Source organism: Lutra lutra, chromosome 17 (assembly GCF_902655055.1).
Source record: "Lutra lutra chromosome 17, mLutLut1.2, whole genome shotgun sequence".
Taxonomy (NCBI): Eukaryota; Metazoa; Chordata; class Mammalia; order Carnivora; family Mustelidae; genus Lutra; species Lutra lutra.
In genome coordinates this window covers 20,377,631-20,396,875 of record NC_062294.1, presented here as the reverse complement: position 1 = coordinate 20,396,875, position 19,245 = coordinate 20,377,631, and the positions used below count along the sequence as shown (strand labels likewise).

The 19,245-nt window shown below is 44.9% G+C and overlaps 1 protein-coding gene across 1 annotated transcript in view; it reads right to left on the bottom strand.

Annotated features, from left to right (window-relative positions):
• Positions 1 to 19,245, bottom strand: part of CDH11 (cadherin 11) — a 157,125-nt gene that overhangs the window by 79,681 nt on the left and 58,199 nt on the right. Inside the window, exon 2 of the mRNA XM_047711449.1 lies at positions 5,553 to 5,677. The gene's annotated coding sequence lies outside the window, so the exon portion shown is untranslated. The remainder of the gene's footprint in view (positions 1 to 5,552; positions 5,678 to 19,245) is intronic.

Sequence of the window (19,245 nt, the reverse complement as noted above, 5' to 3'; positions counted from 1 at the left end):
GGATTAAATCTGTACAATCATTGCATGGAGCATGGCAAAATGATTTAAAAAAAATCAGTCATTTCAGATGGAGGGTTTATAAGAAGTCATTGTATTATTTTTACAACTTTCTGCAGGTTTGTAGTTTTTCTTAATTTTAAAAAAGTTTAAAATCCAAGGAGAGTGAGTAAAACGAATAAGGGGAAACACTTAATGAAGTTTTCTTTTTCTAGGACAGTGTGCAAAACAGTGTCTATAGTTAAATACCCATGTACATATGTGGAGAAAGGGACTCTGTGGATACGTGTGGTTGTAACTATCCAGAAAATCTCTGGACAGTCACGTAGGAATCCAAAAATAGTAGTTGCCTCCGTGGCAGGAAATTCATGGATGAGATGATAGGCACTGAAGGAGACGGAATTCTCTGTAGACCTTTTATCACCTTCTGAATTTCATACCCTCTTCATCTATTTAACTGTCTTATCGACTTACAGATAATAAATAAGAAAACAAACAAACCACCTAGTCACGAGAAAGAGTGGCTCGAGAACTTCTGTACTGCTCTCTCTTTCTCTTTCGAACTTCTGGACTGCAACATACTTCCTGATCTTTTCCGGTAAACTCCTACTCATGTTTCATGTCTAAACACACAGGTCACCTCCACACTGAAGCTTCTGATTTCCTCTATCAGAGTCAGGCCCCCACCCCTGTGCTCCTGTGGAAGCCTAGACCTATCTAGAAGGAGCTATGCACCATGGTTGTTTGTCAGCCAGCTTGGCTCCATCACAAGAAGGGAGGGCCTTCAAAGGCATGACTTCATTTCCACTGCTGTAACCCCAGAAGGGTGTGCACTTGGCCCATGGTGTTAGCTCCAGTATCTCATCCAATGGCTAAAACAAGAACAGTTCTCGAGAGATGGCTGCGAAGTGAACAGACCCAGTGCTCTCTTCACCTCTCCTGACGTGTTACCTCTAGCTCAGTGTTACACACTGAGCTGCGTACTAGTGCATTAGCCAGAAGCCACTAGAACTTCTTTATAAGCCAAGTGGAGATTTAGGACATGGCCATACTAAAAGAATTCTAACAGAATTGCCCTCCAACTTCGTTAAGACTGGAAGGCAAACTATAGAAGACCCAGGATAGTCAGGGCTCAGGAGGAGAGACCCTGGCTCTACCCATTGCTAGTCACGTGTCCCTCAGCAAGCTGACTGTACTCTCCCCGAACCTCAGGGTCCGCATCTATGAAAGAACCATGATGACTGCACACACCACTCAAAGTTCTGGTGGCGTCCAGCCGGATCATGGATGGAAAGTGCGGGCATGCGCGTTCAGTCTCCGCTCTCACCGTTCTTATCGGGAGTGGCCTCTGCGTGCTGTTCATCATTAGTTAAATAAAGTGAGATGAAAGAGTCACCACTGTGGTTGCTGTGTGTGTCTTCTATATGGATTCAGGCAAAGATAGGGCCCTCGTGCTCCCTGGCTTCCTGTAATTCTTCATCAACAGTGGGACTGACAGTCACATTATACACACCGACGATCTGCAGAGGAGTCAGCGAGTGGACGGAGTGTCTATTTTTTTATCCAAGTGACACCAGCTAAAGACAGATACTTGGCCTCTTTCTCCACAGTGGCCTACATCCCGAAATAGGAAATGTGCATTCACAGACAGACCCAGCAGGCTAGGGGGTTGGAAGACAGGCTGCCAGCATTTCAGACTGTCAGCGACAAAGCAGAGCTCAGAGGAGACTTCAGCACAGGTGAGCTGCACCCCCTCCCCCTCAAAGTGGCTTTTTGAGATTGATTTTTATGCAAATGAAAGACAATTGGGTGACTTGTGACACTGGCCCCTGCGGATGATCACTCAGCAGAATCTCCATGTGTGGAAGATTTCATGAATATAAGGGCAAATATTTTTCACTTGAAGACATTCCTATCTGTGCCCCAGTGCCCTACTCTAAAAGCCCAGTGGGGCAGCAGGGCTGAGAAGCCGTAGTCCGTGGCTAACCCAGGCACGTCCTCCCCTGCGCTGCGAATGGACCCAAGGGAAATGTGTGCCAGGGACAGAGCTCGAGAGGATCTCCTCGGAGGTCAGCCCGAGAGCTGATCTTGCAAGCCCAAACAACTTCCCTACCATTTGTTGAAAGCCTCTCTCTTTTTTTATCTCTCTTCTCTACCCCATCGCTCTCTTTTTCCTTTTTGTTTGGATTTTGAGCACTTTATACAGAGCAATTTCACTGTTAGCTCCTCAAGGAAAAGGGAAGTGCCCTTCTGACTCTCACTGTGTGCACCGCACGCCAAGGTACTTTCCAAAACCATTGCCCTTGAAGCACTGGGGTGTTTCCGTGGGGTAAGCATTTGCCTTTGGCTGGGGTCCTGATACCAGGGTCCTGGGATCGAGCCTCCTGGAATCGAGCCCCATGTCAGGCTCTATGCTCAGCCGGGAGCCTGCTTCTCTCTCTCCCTCTGCCGCTCCCCCTGATTGTGCACACAATCTCTCGCTGTCTGTCAGATAAATAAATAAATTCTTAAGAAAAGAAGAAGAAGAAGAAAGAAACGCTATGGTGAACTGAAGGGGGAATCAAGAATCTGAGTTTGCAGCCTAAGTTGTTGGTTAATTTTGTTTGTTCTTCCAAAGCCTTACAGTATAATCATGAACAAGTCTTCCCTTTCTTCAAGGGAAAAAAAAACAAAAAAACAACAAAAAAAACCCTCTCTGTAAAACAAGAATCTTTGCCTGAAAAATCAAACAGCCATTCTGTCTGTACCATGCTGTGTGTGTGTGTTTCAAGGGTGTTAGAAGCATTAGAATAGTTTACCTTCCCCTCCTTGGAAAAAGATATGCAGAACTCTTCTAAGTAGGCGTTCTTAATTTCTAAGTAGGAAAAAAAAAAAAACCCAAAAAACAAAACTAACATGTTTCCTAGAAGATAAATCCAAGTACTGTCTATTTAGCTTCTGACTCTGCTTCACTGATACCTCATTCTAATTGTCCCTATTATCTAGAAAAATAGGAAATGTCAGTCGCGTGTTCTACTGAAGAATTCACAGGGCTAATGAAATGAAGAGACCCATTTGGCTTGGTAGCAATGAGATGATCGTCACTCTCAGACATGTCTGCAGGAGAGCTGCGTCTCATCTGCTGAGCCAGGCTTCAGAGCAAATGAGTGCAAAATATGCTAATTTGAGAGGAACCAGTCAGACACTCCAGATCTTATGGGTGTCTCTGTAGGGACGTGCCGCTCTGCTCCCGGAAGAGCGTTTTCACTCATCGGTTTATTCCTGTAACAAGCATGGACCAGAGCACCAGAGAAAGAATTCGGGGAGCTCCCCAAATTGAAATTGTGTTCTCAAACAGATTCACATTCACATGGGAGGGTACAACACCTGGAAAATCACCAAAGATTTACGAGTCTAGTCACAGGGGACGACCACTTCTGTCACAGAAGCTTGCGTGGGAGGCAGGGAAAAAGGCCCGCCTCCTGGACAGGAACTGACTTGGTTTGTTTTTTGGTCCCTAACAGAGCAGATTCATTCAGGGGTAAGAGAAAAGAGGGGAGTGGTTGATTCCATCAGCTTTAGCTAAAATCAGACTTCTCAAAAATAAAAATTTCCGAGGATAAAAATAATGCCAATATGGCCATAGATGAGTTACCTATCTTTTCCAAGACTCAGTTTTCTCATTTAGCAAATCTTGGACATTTAGAGTACCCACGACACTAGGTTTTTGCAAGGATTGTGGGAGGCGATGCCTTTCAATATCTTATTTCCCTGATGTGTACTAAGCACTCGATACCTGTTAGCTGCTATTATTATGACTTTTCTCTGTTGTGACATTAGCTCCCCTTCCTCATATTCTATGCAAAATATACTTAAAAGTCACTACTAATATGTTTGATAACTAGGTTTTGAGAACCTACTTTGGGCCAGATGCAGTGGTTGCAACTAGGAACACAGTGCTCCCCAAAAGAAGCCCTGCCCTCAAGAACCTCCAGGTCTAGCCGGGAAGATATGGAATTAAATAAACAGTTACAACCCTCTGTTGAAATCACAGTAGATCACATAACCTCTGACTACCCACGTGTTGTCTAGGAAACACCCATAGCTCGGTTTTCAGGGATTGGAGAGAATTCCTTAGAGATAGTAAGGTCCAAGCTAAGATATAAGTGAGCAAGAGTTGGCTTGTGAAGAGAAAGTGCAATCATGGGGCACTGGGGAAGGGACAGGTGTGCCCTACAGTAGATCCCGCAATGAATGTGTCTAGGCAGAGCTGGGTTTGCAGAGAGAATGGCTGAGAGATGAGTCTAGACAGCAAAACAGTGGCCTTATCCCTGAAGGGGTCCTAGACACTTCCTAAGGAATCAGATCTCTGACACTGAAAAGATTAAGGGGGAAAGTAACATACTGCCTGGATGTAGGGACACTGTTTAGTATTTGTATGGACAGCATATCAGGCTGGAGAAGAAGTAACCCCAGAGACAAAAATGACCTGTCAGGTGGCAATTGTGGTAACTTTGGAGAAAGAGGATCAGGCTAATGTTTGGAGGACGGCAGTGAGTGGGGAAGAGAGAAATATAAAAAAAATAATTTCAGAGATCATCAGAGTAGCACCAGTAGGAATCAACAGGAATAAATTGCCATTGGTGGTAAGGGACTGATTGAGAGGCGTATGGTACCCCTCCCGTGTTTCTGATCCCACTGAGTTTTGATGCTACCCTGAAATTCGACACACAGGACAAAGTGAGGGTTGAGAGGAGAAAACCATGAGTTATATTTGGCCTCTGCATTTAAGGCTCCTGGTGGACTACCGCATGGAGAAGAGCCATAGACCTATGGACAGATGGATCTAGAACCCTAAAATGTAGGGAGTCATGCCCCTAGAATTAACTCTTACATTTCTATCTGGATATTTGGGTGTCCTATAAAAATAGCTCTAGTTACCACTGAGAAGATAGAGGAGATCAATGGAGTCATAAAATCCTAAGATTTTAGAACGGTTAATGACCCTAGGTCCAACTACCCTGTGGCCCAGAAAAGAGCTCATTAATCTAAGGGCATAGGGACAGTGAGTGGCAGAGCTGGGCCTCAGCTGAAAATCAGCCTTTTGGCTTATGATCTTGCGGTCTGCCTTTTGAGGTCTGAAAGGTTCAGCCTCCTGGCCATGGGATATAAGTCACCTTGTTCTTATTTATAGAATTCTCTTCAAAAGAAGAAAAGGAGGACAAGGCAACATGTCAATTATCTTAGTCGTCCCAGCTGAGTCTTTGCTAAAGAATGCCTTTCAGTTCCTTCTTTCTCCTCTGACTTTTCTATAGTCATCCCTCCCCGACAAAAACCCAAACAACAACAAAAATGATCATCCTTGTACTAGGACGTAACAGGTGTTCGGTAAAGAGAACCCAAGAACAACAGTGAATAATCACATTCCTCAAAGCCCAAGTAAGTAGGTCAACTTCCTTCTCAGACGCTGCTTTCCATTTAGTGCAGAGTTAAACAAAGGCAGGTTGGAGGGAGGGGCCAGTTGGCGGTCACTTCCATGCCCACAGTCATAGTATAGTCAAGTAGCTCCATCTTACCTTCTTCACCCATTGGATACCTGCTGCCAATTTCTATAACACACTCCACCCATTTGATTGGTCACTCAACAAATGACAACTGGAATGAGCACCCCGGGGTCGCTGAGCCGAAAATACAGGGATTTCTGCAAAAAGAAAAAGGATCGTTATTAAACAGAGGTGACATGAATCAATGAAATGACACACTCCTACACTCCTAGATACTGGGGACACACAGTTGTGTAGATAGACATCTCCCTTAGAGGAGAATAGTCCAGGCGTGTGGAGAGAGAGATGTAAACAAATTGTCACACTTGTGTGAAAAGTGGGAAAAACTTGCCATGGGTTTAGAGCTACCAAAAGGTGATGTGACTCACTACATATGTGTTTTTGGTATTTTGACAAAAAGATAAGGCAGCCATCCATCCAACTTCTTGCAACACACTACGGATTTCACATTCAAACCCGTAGGGGGGATGTCAACTCTTAGAGCCAGTTTCTGAGAAGACGCTCATTCTAAGTCCAAAGTAGGTACCTTCCCTCCACAAGGGAGAACACTGTTCTGCGGCTGCCAGAGCCTCGTGGAATGACAGTCTCAAGGGCAAAGAGTGACAGGGGTGGTGGCGGTGATAGGAGATGTCATCCCTACACCAGCAGAGCTGAGCCCTGGGTTGACAGAGCCTCAATTCTTCATCAAGACTACATTTCTCTCCACCCCCTCCTGCACCACAGCACACTCTGGATTTCTGCGTGGGGGTTGTGTTCTGCCTGGATTCTGGTCTGATTCATCTTCATATCTCCCAAAGTGTCTAACACATTTCCTAGCCCAGAGCAGCTGTTCAATGTAGATCTGTTCAGTGAATGAAGAGAGGAATACGGAAGGTCTGAACAGCTGTCGCCTTCAAAAACTGAGGCACTGAACCAGGGAACGCGGTGGTTGGCACAGCTCTAACACAACGGCATAAAGGATTTCTTGAACGTCCTTCATCTCTAGGGCTTCTACCTTCTAGGATCAACCCAGCCTGCATTAAGAATTGAAACAGCTTCTGAGGCATCTGGGTCACTCAGTTAGTTAAGCATCTGACTCTTGGTTTCAGCTCAAGTCATGACCTCAGGGTTGTGAGATCGAGCCCTGTGTCAGGCTCTGCGCTCATGGGGTGTCTGCTTGGAATGCTTTCCCCTTCCCCCTCCCCCTCTCTCTGTTCCTTCCCCTGCTTGCTTTCTCTCTCTCTCTCTCTCTCTCTCTCTCAAATAAAATATTTAAAAGAAAGAACTGAAATAGCTTCTTATTTGACTATATTTATTATGCTTCCTTTTTGTTTCCAAATATACTTTTCCTCATCTCATCTTGGTTCCGTCCAACAGCTCCTCCTCACACACCATGCCTTCCACAAACAACACCAACAACAGCAGGAAGCAAAAACCCTTCTTGGTGAAGGACTGAAATAAATTATAAATCTCAAATGTGCCCATAACATCTTGATTTGGTGACTACAAAAACAAGAAAATGTCCTATTATGTGCTATTCCCAGGATGTTGAGGACAGAATAGCCATGGGGCTATTCCCAGATGAACGTGGAATCAGAGAAAAATCCACATGGACAAGTCATAGAACACATAATTGATGACGAACCCTACTTTGCAACCACATTACATGTTGAACTAGTCTCCAAAAATGACCCCCTCCCAAATGAAACATACCCCCCAGATATCCATGCCCCGGGACTCTTTCTATGTGGATCTGAGCTGTCCTTGGGTCACCAATGAAACAAAGCAAAGGGACACTCTATGATTTCAGAAGCTGAGTCGTAAGAAACCTTGTAGCCTGTCTTGTGCTCTTGGAAAGCTTCATCTGGGAGAAGTCAGCTGTCATGTCAAGTCTGAACACTCTAGACCAGCATGCTGTGAGACAGCTCCAGGCAGCCATGTGGAGAAGCTGCATGGATAGAAAGAGACATGCCCCACCATACCTCTCTCTTCCAGGCACCCAAGCTGAGGTGCCAGATGGTGAGCAAAGATGCCATCTTGGACATCCAACTCAGTCAAACCTTACTGCAATCAGCCATCTGACTACACAGCGTGAGAGACCCCACGTTAAAACCACCCAGATGATTTCACTAAACTCAACTATAAAAGGTAATAGTGAGTTGTGATAACCTGCTAAATTGGGGACAGTATGTTACTCAGCAGGGGATAACTAGTACACCGTAAATGGAAGAGACGTCTGCCACAGGCCTCACCAATGTCTGTCACTCTGGTTGTCATGAGCCCACCTGGGTATCTCACCCCACTATTCAAAGGCGAAGACTTCTGCCCAAGGTGTGCAGCCAATAACAGCCAAGGTGAGATCTACATTCAGCAGTGCAGGCATGAGAGCCTGTGCTCCCTCTTTTTTTTTTTTTTTTTAAAGATTTTATTTATTTATTTGTCAGAGAGAGAGAGAGAGAGCACAGGCAGACAGAGTGGCAGGCAGAGGCAGAGGGAGAAGCAGGCTCCCCATAGAAGAAGGAGCCCGATGTGGGACTCGATCCCAGGATGCTGGGATCATGACCTGAGCCGAAGGCAGCGGCTTAACCAACTGAGCCACCCAGGTGTCCCTGTGCTCCCTCTCTTTGCATTCCCCAGTATCTAGTCCGTTAATGACATAGCCGTAGCTGTTGTAGCCAGTGTGCTTTTCAAAGTTCTCAAATCCATAAAAATTAATTGAACTCCCACTTTGCCTCAAATTGTCTACCTCCCTGCAAAATATCCCCTATAAAACTCCTTTCACCAAAAGCCCGCACAGACAATTAAGAGCTTTGGAAGGAAAGCAAAAAGAGCTGGGTGAATTGTCTATGCATTCCGATGACTACAAACATTCGAGGTAGGTTCCATGGAAAATGTTGATATACAACTGCACCGTGCTTCTTAGAAAAGAAAACAATGACATAAGGAATCTTAGCTGTTTCTGTGCTTTCAGCAGAGTGGATGGGAAGAGAGCTTGTTGGGTCTGAGAGCTCTGTGCGTGTATGCTGCCCGTCTTCTCTTTCTGCACTGGAGTTCCTGCTTGGAATGTTCATCTTCCCTCTTCTCTCATGACTTCCCAAGACCTGGAATCCTGTGTTCCCTTCTGAGCTATGGAAATCCAACCTAGCCCCATGGCATCTACCCCTACCTACTCTCAGAGTCTCCCCTTCCTTTCTCAAGGCCTGTGTGCCATGACTGGCCCACTCCCAGTACAGGTCACTGCCTTCTACCAGCTCTGTCTAGTGCTGCACTCAGCCACCCAGAGCACTGAGCCTCCCAGGGGTACAGACGCATCATGCCATCGATGACTGCAGTGAGATCGAGAAATCATGGGAAAGAACACTGTGAAGCCCAGGGTATCAAACAGGATGGAGAAATCCTCAATGAGCCTACGAAGAGCAAGGAGAAAAGCCAGGGAAGGGCAGGGGCATGATTGTGGCAGTATCTCTGGCTGAGCTCTGAGCTCTTAGTACACGCAAGTCCATAGGCTTCCCTTTGGCTCCCGAGACACACTGCTGTCCCTTCTCTGAGGATCTCTGCTCCAAATCAAGTGCCTCGGCTTGTCGATGTACATGGACGGGTCATCTTCAAGAATGTGGACTTCAGCCAGCCAGCCATGGGCTAGGATCATTGTTCAGAGTACAAGGACAACAACAACCACATGTGTTTCTTGGGTTCGGGGAGGGTAAGGGCTGAAAGTTTACGTGCGTTTGATGAGAACAGTCTCCACCTCAGTGACCCTATCAACAGGATCCTGGGACACTTCCTGTGCATGCAAGGCTGGGGTAGGTAGAGCACGGGGTGGGGGGTGGCGGGTGGCAGGTGAAAAGGGAATGAGCTGTCACTGAGGGGAGCAGGGAAGCCCAAGGACACAGCGACAGCTCCATTTTACAGATGAAGAAGCCGGCTAAGCAGTAAGAGCCCAGTGCCCAGAGCAAGGAAACAGCCTGACCAGACTGGATCACCAGCGAGCAAGCCACTCCTTTCCTGCCAGATTTAAGAGTCCAGAGTGAGACCTGCTTCCTGGGGTAAATCATGCCTATCCCTCTAATACATAAACCCAGAAATATTTTACTTTTAAAAAAATATGTATTTATTTATTTGAGAGTCAGAAGGAGAGAGAAGGAGAGAGAGCATGAGTGCGGCAGGTCAGAGGGAGAAGTGTGCCCTGCTGAGCAGGGAGCCCAATGCAGGGTGGAGTGGGGGGGACGACTCCAGGATCATGACCTGAGCTGAGGCAGTTGCTTAACCAACTGAGCCACTCAGGCGCTCCACAAATATTTTACATTTTCCTTAAACAATACAACAGGGAATTTCCCGTACTTTGGTAGGGAGCTGACAGAAACAAACTATGATTAAATAGATTACTATTAAATAAACGAATGAAATACCAGGTTTCTGGGACTGCCATGTTGTGGCAAAGAAGCAAAGGCCATATGCTTTTCTGTTGTACTGGAAAGACCACGTCATTTTGGTGATGTTGCTGTGTCTGTTTCTTGCTCTGTGGCCGGGAGAAGGGGCAGCAGCTGGCCCTGACTCCGGGCACCCCAGAGTCAGAGCCAGCTGGAACAGGGGCTTCTTCCTATGGTACGTGTCATGTGTCCCTGACATTGCTGACGGGATGATCACACCCAATTAATAGTCATCAAGGGTGTTTCTCTCTCCTGTTATTGCCAAAGTTTCAAAACCATATGGTGAAACACATCTTGTAACACAGGTTTATAGATTTTGAATTTTTTTTGGAAAGAAATAGGGGTAGGTAGGGAGCAGCAAGCTATCGAACATGAGGAAACATTCGATTTAAAATCCATGCTTTGCATCTTCCGAGCTAGTCTGACTTTGGGCAAGCACGAATTCCCTGAGTCTCCGTTTCCTCACTAGAAAATGGGGATAAGAACAACTATTTTGTGGGATGACTATAAAGAATAGTGATAATAAACGCACTACCCCCACTTGGGGTCGGTACTCAATAATCAGGAGCTGTGATTACGAACATACAAATCGTGCCTGATTTAAAATTTAGTTTTACTTTCTATGGTATATTTGCCATTCACAACGCCCTCTGGGAGAAGTACAAGCATCTATACAGAGCTTGTATTCATGTATTCGGTATATATCATATATCACACATACTGAGTATTAATCTGTAAGCATTTCTCCTACCAGTCTTTTTCAGAGGAAGAAGCTATGCCTCAAAGAAATTCGGGGATCCCTCAAAGTTCATGGGCTCAGCTTGGACTTCCGCTCCCGCTGAATGTGAAGGGCTCTAAGCTGCCCATAGCTCATTGCCTTCCTGCAAAATCTCCAGGGGCCAACTCTGCACCGCCTGCACAGGGATGATGCCCCACATCTGACCGTAAGTCCAAGAAAACATCCAAAGACATCCTGGGCTCCAAATGGATTTGACACAGCAGCCCTTTAAATCAAACTCTTAACACGATTATCTTTATTTCTCTTTAGCAGTTTTTCTAAGTAAGCCATGCTTTTGGAGGCCCCTAATACAAAGTGACAACCTTCACCGTTTTTCCAAAGCGCCGATGGACGGGCGTAGAGAGAGTCCATTGTCACCATGGTAATTACTGCACAATACCTGGCGGCCAATGGACAGTTAGGAGGCTCAGGCAGTGGCTGAATCCGGCATTGTCCGGGCCCGATAAAAAGATTAGAAGCCCTGAAAAGCCGGGGAATGGGATCTCACAGCTCTTTCGCTGGGCCCTGAAAGGACCATTGTGCTACCACCATAAATTCTGGGTTCTCCGGGCACTTGACAACTGAAGCTGGGGACAATAGAATTCTTGTGTCCAACAAAACACTCCTTGTCCAATGCCAGTCTTATCAGCCGCATTTACAAATGTCTTTCGTTGTACCCAAATAATTCCCTATTAGAAGGACTATTGGGAGCAGAACTAAATAAATATTCACAGCCTTTGTAATATCGTTGGGAAATGAATAAACAAACTGTCATCTAGCATATGAGCAAGCCTCCTGCTACTCTACATTTTATCCCTATTTCTTGCCCAAATGATGTGGTTGGTTCTTTCGATTTCTCTCCGTTAACATAGCAACAGTCGTTGATACTGGAAGCTCCAGTTTTATTGGCCACCTACTACATACCCCCCATATACATGACCTTGGTGCTTCTACATGCAATTTTCTTTTCATTAGTCTTGCCCACAGCCCTGGCGGGGGCTTGTTTTACTTGGTTCCTACCTCTTAGAAGAGAAGGAACCAAAGCTTACCCAATGCACCAAAGCTAACTAATAATAAAATAAGAATTCAAACTTAGGTTTCCCCAGATCCTAAGGCTCTGCCTTCCCGCTCTGCCTTGGTGGTTTCTCTCCTGAATAAAAAAGGAATAAAACATCAGAATAAGGGGGAAATCTAAGCACATCTACCATAAAAGTCACAAATATACATGGGGTCTGTTTATATACTGTCATAGAACCTGAGAACACTGACAATAGAAGTAAAATAAAGAGGCTTTCTTCAAGAGAGTATATTTTATTTTGCCCTAAAATGCCAGCAATTTTACATTTTAACCTTTTGAGGGGAAGGAGAGGTGTCAAGCAAGCAAAAATAAACAGAATCCAGCTTCGGGAAGGTTTCAGGGATGTCCATTACGGCCAGCGGGTAAAGTTCTAGAAAGAATCGCTGGGATAAACAAAGCAAGCAGAGTGCCCGTATTCACAAATGCCCAGAAACTTTATGTCTCCTCCTGCAGTTTATTTTATTTTGCTTATCTATCTCCTTGTTGTGAATGAACAAATATCTCAGCCTTTGACAGCAATGCACACGACAAAACAGAAACTCCTTTCTTGATGGAAGCACTTCCTAGAAGGACAACAATCTTTACGTTTAAAAAAAAAAAGAAAGACTTATTTCACTCAGCATAATCTCTTCCAGTCCCGTCCATGTTGCTACAAAACTTGGGTATTCATCCTTTTTTTTTTTTTTTTTTTTTACAGCTTTATAAACATATATTTTTATCCCCAGGGGTACAGGTCTGCGAATCGCCAGGTTTACACACTTCACAGCACTCACCATAGCACATACCCTCCCCAATATCCATAACCCCACCTCCCTCTCCCAACCCCCTCCCCCCATCAACCCTCAGTTTGTTTTGTGAGATTAAGAGTCACTTATGGTTTGTCTCCCTCCCAATCCCATCTTGTTTCATTTACTCTTCTCCTACCCCCTCAACCCCCCATGTTGCATCTCCTCTCCCTCATATCAGGGAGATCATATGATAGTTGTCTTTCTCCAATTGACTTATTTCGCTAAGCATGATACCCTCTAGTTCCATCCACGTCGTCGCAAATGGCAAGATTTCATTTCTTTTGATGGCTGCATAGTATTCCATTGTGTATATATACCAGCAGAGAGAGTCAATTATCATATGGTTTCACTTATTTGTGGAGCATAACAAATAGCATGGAGGACAAGGGGAGATGGAGAGGAGAAGGGAGTTGAGGGAAATTGGAAGGGGAGGTGAACCATGAGAGACTATGGACTCTGCAAAACGATCTGAGAATTTTGAAGGGGTGGGGGGTGGGAGGTTGGGGGCACCAGGTGGTGGGTATTGTAGAGGGCACGGATGGCATGGAGCACTGGGTGTGGTGCAAAAATAATGAATACTGTTAAGCTGAAAAAATAAAAAAATTAAAAAAAAAAAAAAAGAAAGAAAATCTGACAATATGAAAACTCTAAATGGTTCCCTGTCAGGTCAGGAGAGGTCTATATTGGTTAACACAACTTCTGCTTTTCTCCCTGGTCTGCTCCCAGCCTCACCTCCCGCCCAGGGGCTTGCTATTCTCCAATCCCAGCAGGCCATGCACCTCTGTTCCTCTCAATTTCTTCCCCCAGGGAGAGCTCCTTTTTATTATGTCTCTCTGCCCCCTCCAACGTTGCATCCAAGGAAACATTGAGCTTCTCGAAGACAGAAAGATGAGATGTAATATCTTACACTCATTTTTGTCTGGCCTGGGTCAGTACCAGGGCAACCCTCTATAGAGCCGGGCTTATTGGACAAATAGATGAATGGTACTGGTTAAATGGAGAACAACCATAATACTGTATTTTTAAAATTTTTTAAAAATGAAAATCTACCTTTTTATCTACTTGGTGTCAAAGTACACGTATAATTTGTAATTTTTTTTTTTTTAAGGACTGTAATGATGTCCTCACTTGGCCCAAATGACACAGCCTTGAGCTGTTTTCGTTAGTTTTCTAAAGCAGTTAAAATCTATACCTAAAAATAGGTTATCATTTTGCAAACAATTGGCTATTAACAAGACTGGGTAACCAATAGGTTCTTCCTGACTGACTGACGGTAAATCCATGTGTTTGTGTAAGAACTGAGTTTGAAAAATGTGATCGATATTTCCCAAATACTTCAGATGCCAAGTGAAGCATTTAATCATCTTTGAGGATTTAAGGGCACGGTTATAGTCATGTACACACGATGTGAACCATTTCAGCTCTTCTGTACCCCCGGGAGCCAGGTGTTCTGTAGACACAAGTTAATCCAAGCCGGCAAAGATGATTTCTAATGTTTACTGAGAGTTTGTCATGTGCTAGGTCCTGGGCTAAGTGTGTGTGTATGTGTGTGTGCATATATATATATATATATGCACACACACATACACACACACATACATATATATGAAATACATGAAATATATATATATATACATATTTGAAACAATCTTATACATCAGGTACTATGATTTTCTTTATTTCATAACTAGGAAATTGATAAGAAAGGTGGAGTAATTTTGCCCTCATTCACAGAGCTGTAAAGCACTGAAGCCAGGATTTGGACTTAAGAGTTTAAACCAAAGCAATTCATCCAAGAGCCATACTGAGCTGTTATCTGCAGATGTAAATTAGGGCACTAATTTAGAAAAGTAGTCCAGTGATTTTTTTTTTTTTTAAGTGACCAGTGACTATATCCCTTTACCAGACTACTGAATTATCCAGGGAGAGAGAAAGCAAGAAAGGGCAACCACAGACGAGACCCCTCCAAAGAAATGATGAACAGTATATAACTGAAGCTCTAAGAATTAATAACTCATGGTTTATCAACATTGGGGAACTTCCATACAGCCAAGAAATCAACACATTTGAAAAATGCCATAATCATAAAGTCAAAGAAGTATTCACACACACACACACCACACACACACACACACACACACACACACACACACAGAGCAGTTTTTGCTGTATGATGAAAGGAGTCACAATTTGCTATTACCTCTCAAAGGGAGAAAGCAAGCCCCACTGTCCACAGCCATGGGAATGAGTTACGATATAATAGGAGAGCATTCTCTCTGGGGCCATTTTGCTTGGCAAGAAACAAAAACAAGTTTTCTCCAAATCAAGCCAGACTGCCCTTTTGCAATGTACAATTAAGCTAAGGAAAAAGAATGCTATTTACCTCTTCAGAGACCCTGACCCTTAAGATAGAAAGTGGACACACTGATAACGTTCCTAAGTATCACAAAGGAAAAAGCCTGTGTGTTTTCTTGCCCGTTGCATATCTATTGCTACAAGGTGCACACTAAGGACGCCCAGTTAGCTTTGGAATAGCCGAGCTGGGGAATGAAGAACTGTGTCCCAGATCCCGAGGTCTTACCTATGTACGAGCATTTCGGAAGGCCCACAGTGGGTGATAACTTAGAATTTTCTTCAGGCACCAATGCGAATTTGGCTACAGAGGGGCTGACACGAGCCAGCGAGTGAGTCTAGCAGGCACTCTGCTTCCTCACTGTGCCTCATTAAGTTCAGAGGATTCATTCAGGGGCGGCAGGGGAAGCAGGCCATTAAAATGTCTCAGTTATAGCTTACTCCTCTTTATTGGTGGAATAAAATTCTTCACTGGTATGCACAAATTTGGACATTCCTGAAGATGTGGGGAAAATTCACCTGCCAATATCAAGAATTCAGCACCCCCGTAGAAAGCTTTATCTAGGCTGTTCCCCCAGAACTCACCTCCCAGACTCCTAGATGCACATGCACCCTCAAGTTTCCACGTCTTGCCTTCTTTTGTTTTCATCTTTTTTTTTTACTACTCAAATAATTACAAATAAAGTCTACTTTTACTAATTCCATTGATAAGAACCAAGAATAATGACAAAAATAGCATTATCAACAGTTGTATAGAGTTGGGTCATCTTTCCAGACTGGGTTTGGGTCCATGGTAGGGAAGTGATAAGGCAAATGTCCTATTAATAGTACTTGAATCGGAGGCTCTGGGACATCTTCCATTGAAATGTTCACTTATTAAATGTCTATCATAGGGCACCTGGGTGGCTCGGTGGGTTAAAGCCTCTGCCTTCAGCTCAGGTCATGATCCCAGGGTCCTGGGATTGAGTCCCGCATCAGGCTCTCTGCTCAGCAGGGAGCCTGCTTCCCTTCCTCTTTCTCTGTCTGCCTCTCTGCCTACTTGTGATCTCTGTCTGTCAAATGAATAAATAAAATCTTTTTTAAAAAATGTCTATCTTATGACTTCATCCAAGAAAACCAGGCTGGATTTTGAAGCAGGTTTGTTTTTTTTTTTTAAATACCTTCTTGGCTTTGATATCTGTAATTGTCTAATACTGAAAATGTGTAAAGCTACACACACACACACACACACACACACACACACACACACACAATCCACTTCTTGGTTGCTCATCTCTGGAAATACTTAAACACGTTTATACCTGGCAACTTACAAAATCAAGTTTGACATCAGGTACTGGGTTGGATTTGATGGTCACTAAGTTTCTTTCCTTTTCTGAGTCTACAGAATTCTATAATTGGAATAATCAGGTCCCTCACTGAAAGCAGCCTGCCATCCTCCTGCAGAACTCGGAGCTCCCCCAGGGGATCCATGAGCTAGAGGGATCTCTAGGAACTATTCCCTTCTCTCATGGTCTTTTATGGGCCCAACCTGGCGCCATGATGAAGACCATCTCTATGAGGACACTTCATGTGCAGAAGACTGTCAGGATACAGTCTCCCTTTAGGGGTCTCCCTTTAGCTGCTGGGGTGGCTGTAAGCAGATACAGTTAGGTTTCATAATCCTTGACCAGATGATCTGTTCACCTCGAAGAAAGACAGAACACCCTGTCCAGGGGCCAAACCAAGTGGTTACGTCAGCAAGCAAACGGAGGGAGAGCCAAGCAAGGGAGTTAGACAGATGGAAGTAAGCATAGCCTCTACCGGGGGGTGGAATTCAGACCCGGCAGGCACATTCCCACTTGGGAACCAGTTCTATCACTAGGACTCTTACCTGTAAAATAGACTTCTTTGGACCCATGAGATAATGTGCACAAATTATGCTGTTGTTGCGGGCACAAATTTACTTTTCACTAAATATTATTAGTCAGCATCACCATGATCAAAAATTTATCAGTTTTCAGCTATAAGGACTTGATATAAAGAAATATTGGGGTGCCTGGGTGGCTCAGTGGGTTAAAGCCTCTGCCTTCGGCTCAGGTCATGATCCCAGGGTCCTGGGATCGAGCCCCACATCGGGCTCTCTGCTTAGCAGGGAGCCTCCTTCCCTTCCTCTCTCTCTCTGTCTGCCTCTCTGCCTACTTGTGATCTATCTGTCAAATGAATAAATAAAATCTTAAAAAAAAAAGAAATATTAAAGAAATAAGTGCAGTGCCTGACATGATAGGATTCCCACAAATTACTACAATTATTTTTGGCATTAAATGACTATGAATCAGGATGTAGGCAATTCTCTTTCAATCCAGATCTCCACAAAGAGAGTCTCAGTTTATAGTAATTCCCGAACAAACCTCTCTTTTTAGAAAAGGTAATCTCAGGTTCAGAGAAGATTCAATTATACTGTTTCTTTTAGTTATATCAATTTTGGGGCTACTCTCCATTTATCACCAGCAGTGCTAGTCTATCATCAATGATAGTTTGCTTCAAAAATATTTAAGAAATCGGGGCGCCTGGGTGGCTCAGTGGGTTGAGCCGCTGCCTTCGGCTCGGGTCATGGTCTCGGGGCCCTGGGATCGAGTCCCGCATCGGGCTCTCTGCTCAGCAGGGAGCCTGCTTCCCTTCCTCTCTCTCTGCCTGCCTCTCTACCTACTTGTGATCTCTGTCTGTCAAATAAATAAATAAAATCTTAAAAAAAAAATATTTAAGAAAAACAGAGTCAAAAGAAAATATTGAGTAAATAACTGTGTGGGTGGTTCCTCAATATTTTGAAGACAGCCATAAATGACTCAATGATTATTTTACAGATGGAGATGCTGAGGCCCCGAGTGGGAAGAGGGTGAAGAGGAGAGCCCAGCAGACCCTGCCCCTGGCAGCCCATGTCTCTGCAGTACCCTCCCCCATACCTCGTGCTGGGCAGGTGTGGTCAAAACGGTGAGGAAGGACTATGGCCCTCTCCCAAAGGCAGAAATGAAATTCAAAGGAAGTGACTAAGGTCAGTCCAGACCTGGTGACGGAGGCGGGAGCAGAGTCTAGTAGCTCTCCAGGAATCTAGGTCTTCATGGGAAAGAAACTAGGTTGAAAACCCACAGGGCACAGACTCTACCTCTGGACCTCTCCCTATCATTCACTGCACTCATTTCACAAATACCCAGTTTTATTCCAAAGGAAGTTGAAGGGGCTGCCTGCCAAGATGTAGACACTATGGAAGCATAAAGCACCGCCTTCCATAGTAAAAGTGAGGAAAGGAGAAATGACGGCATGAAATCGTGATCTGAATGAAGGTCCATACGCAGAGCTTGGGCAGAGAAGTCATATCCCTCTCGGGGCTGTGTCACACAATGGGACAAGGACGTGCAACCCAGGCACAGGAATTCAGAGCCCACGAAGACAAAACTGGTCTTCAGTTCCATTCCAGAGACCGATGCCAGAGAGTTCCTCAGTCCACGGTTCCCACCCAGACACCCTGACCCTGCCTCTGGCAGCTGACCCACACCGTTAGTGTACGCATCGTAGCTTCCAGCAGCACCAGCGCAGCGAGGATCCTGAGTCTCCAGCAGGTGAGGGAAGGAGGTGGGGGAGGGGCAAGAAACATCTTCCTCCCAGGAGGACATGGGGACCAGCCCATCCTCCACACTTCCTCCATGCTTTCTCTGAACCATGGGTCTGCTTGGCCTGCCCCAGATTTCAAAACACTGAAGGGCTCCTGCGTCTGGTCTCCTCTGCTTTGGATAATAACCAAGCCTTGCTTTGTTCTGGGTCCTCTGCTCAAATGGTAACATCCTTCACCTCTATTGGAAAGTGGAGAAACCTGAGACACAGAGGATGGGTAACACCCCAGTTACCCCACTTGTCAGGATGTAAACCCAGGTACCTCCGACTGCACTCTGACTTCTGTCCCTTACCATCACCTTCCTTTCCCCCAGGGCCGGACCTTCAGTAGGGAGCCAGCAGGCTTTCAGCCTCACCTGGAGCAGCTCCTTCCCAGGATGACTTTTGCTCAACTTACCATAATGCCTCACGCCTCCCAACTTTTTGCTCCTACTTTTGCCTTTGCACAGAATGCACGTTCTCCTTCTCTTCTTCATGAATGTTCCTTGTCCTTTAAGGCCCTGGCCAAGTTATTTCCTCCCAATAACCCACCTTCTTTTTCCAACATCACACACACACACACACACACACACACACACACACACACACACTCCCTCTTTCTCTCAACTCCTCATGGCATCATCTCTATCAACCACTCATCAGGTCAATCAAT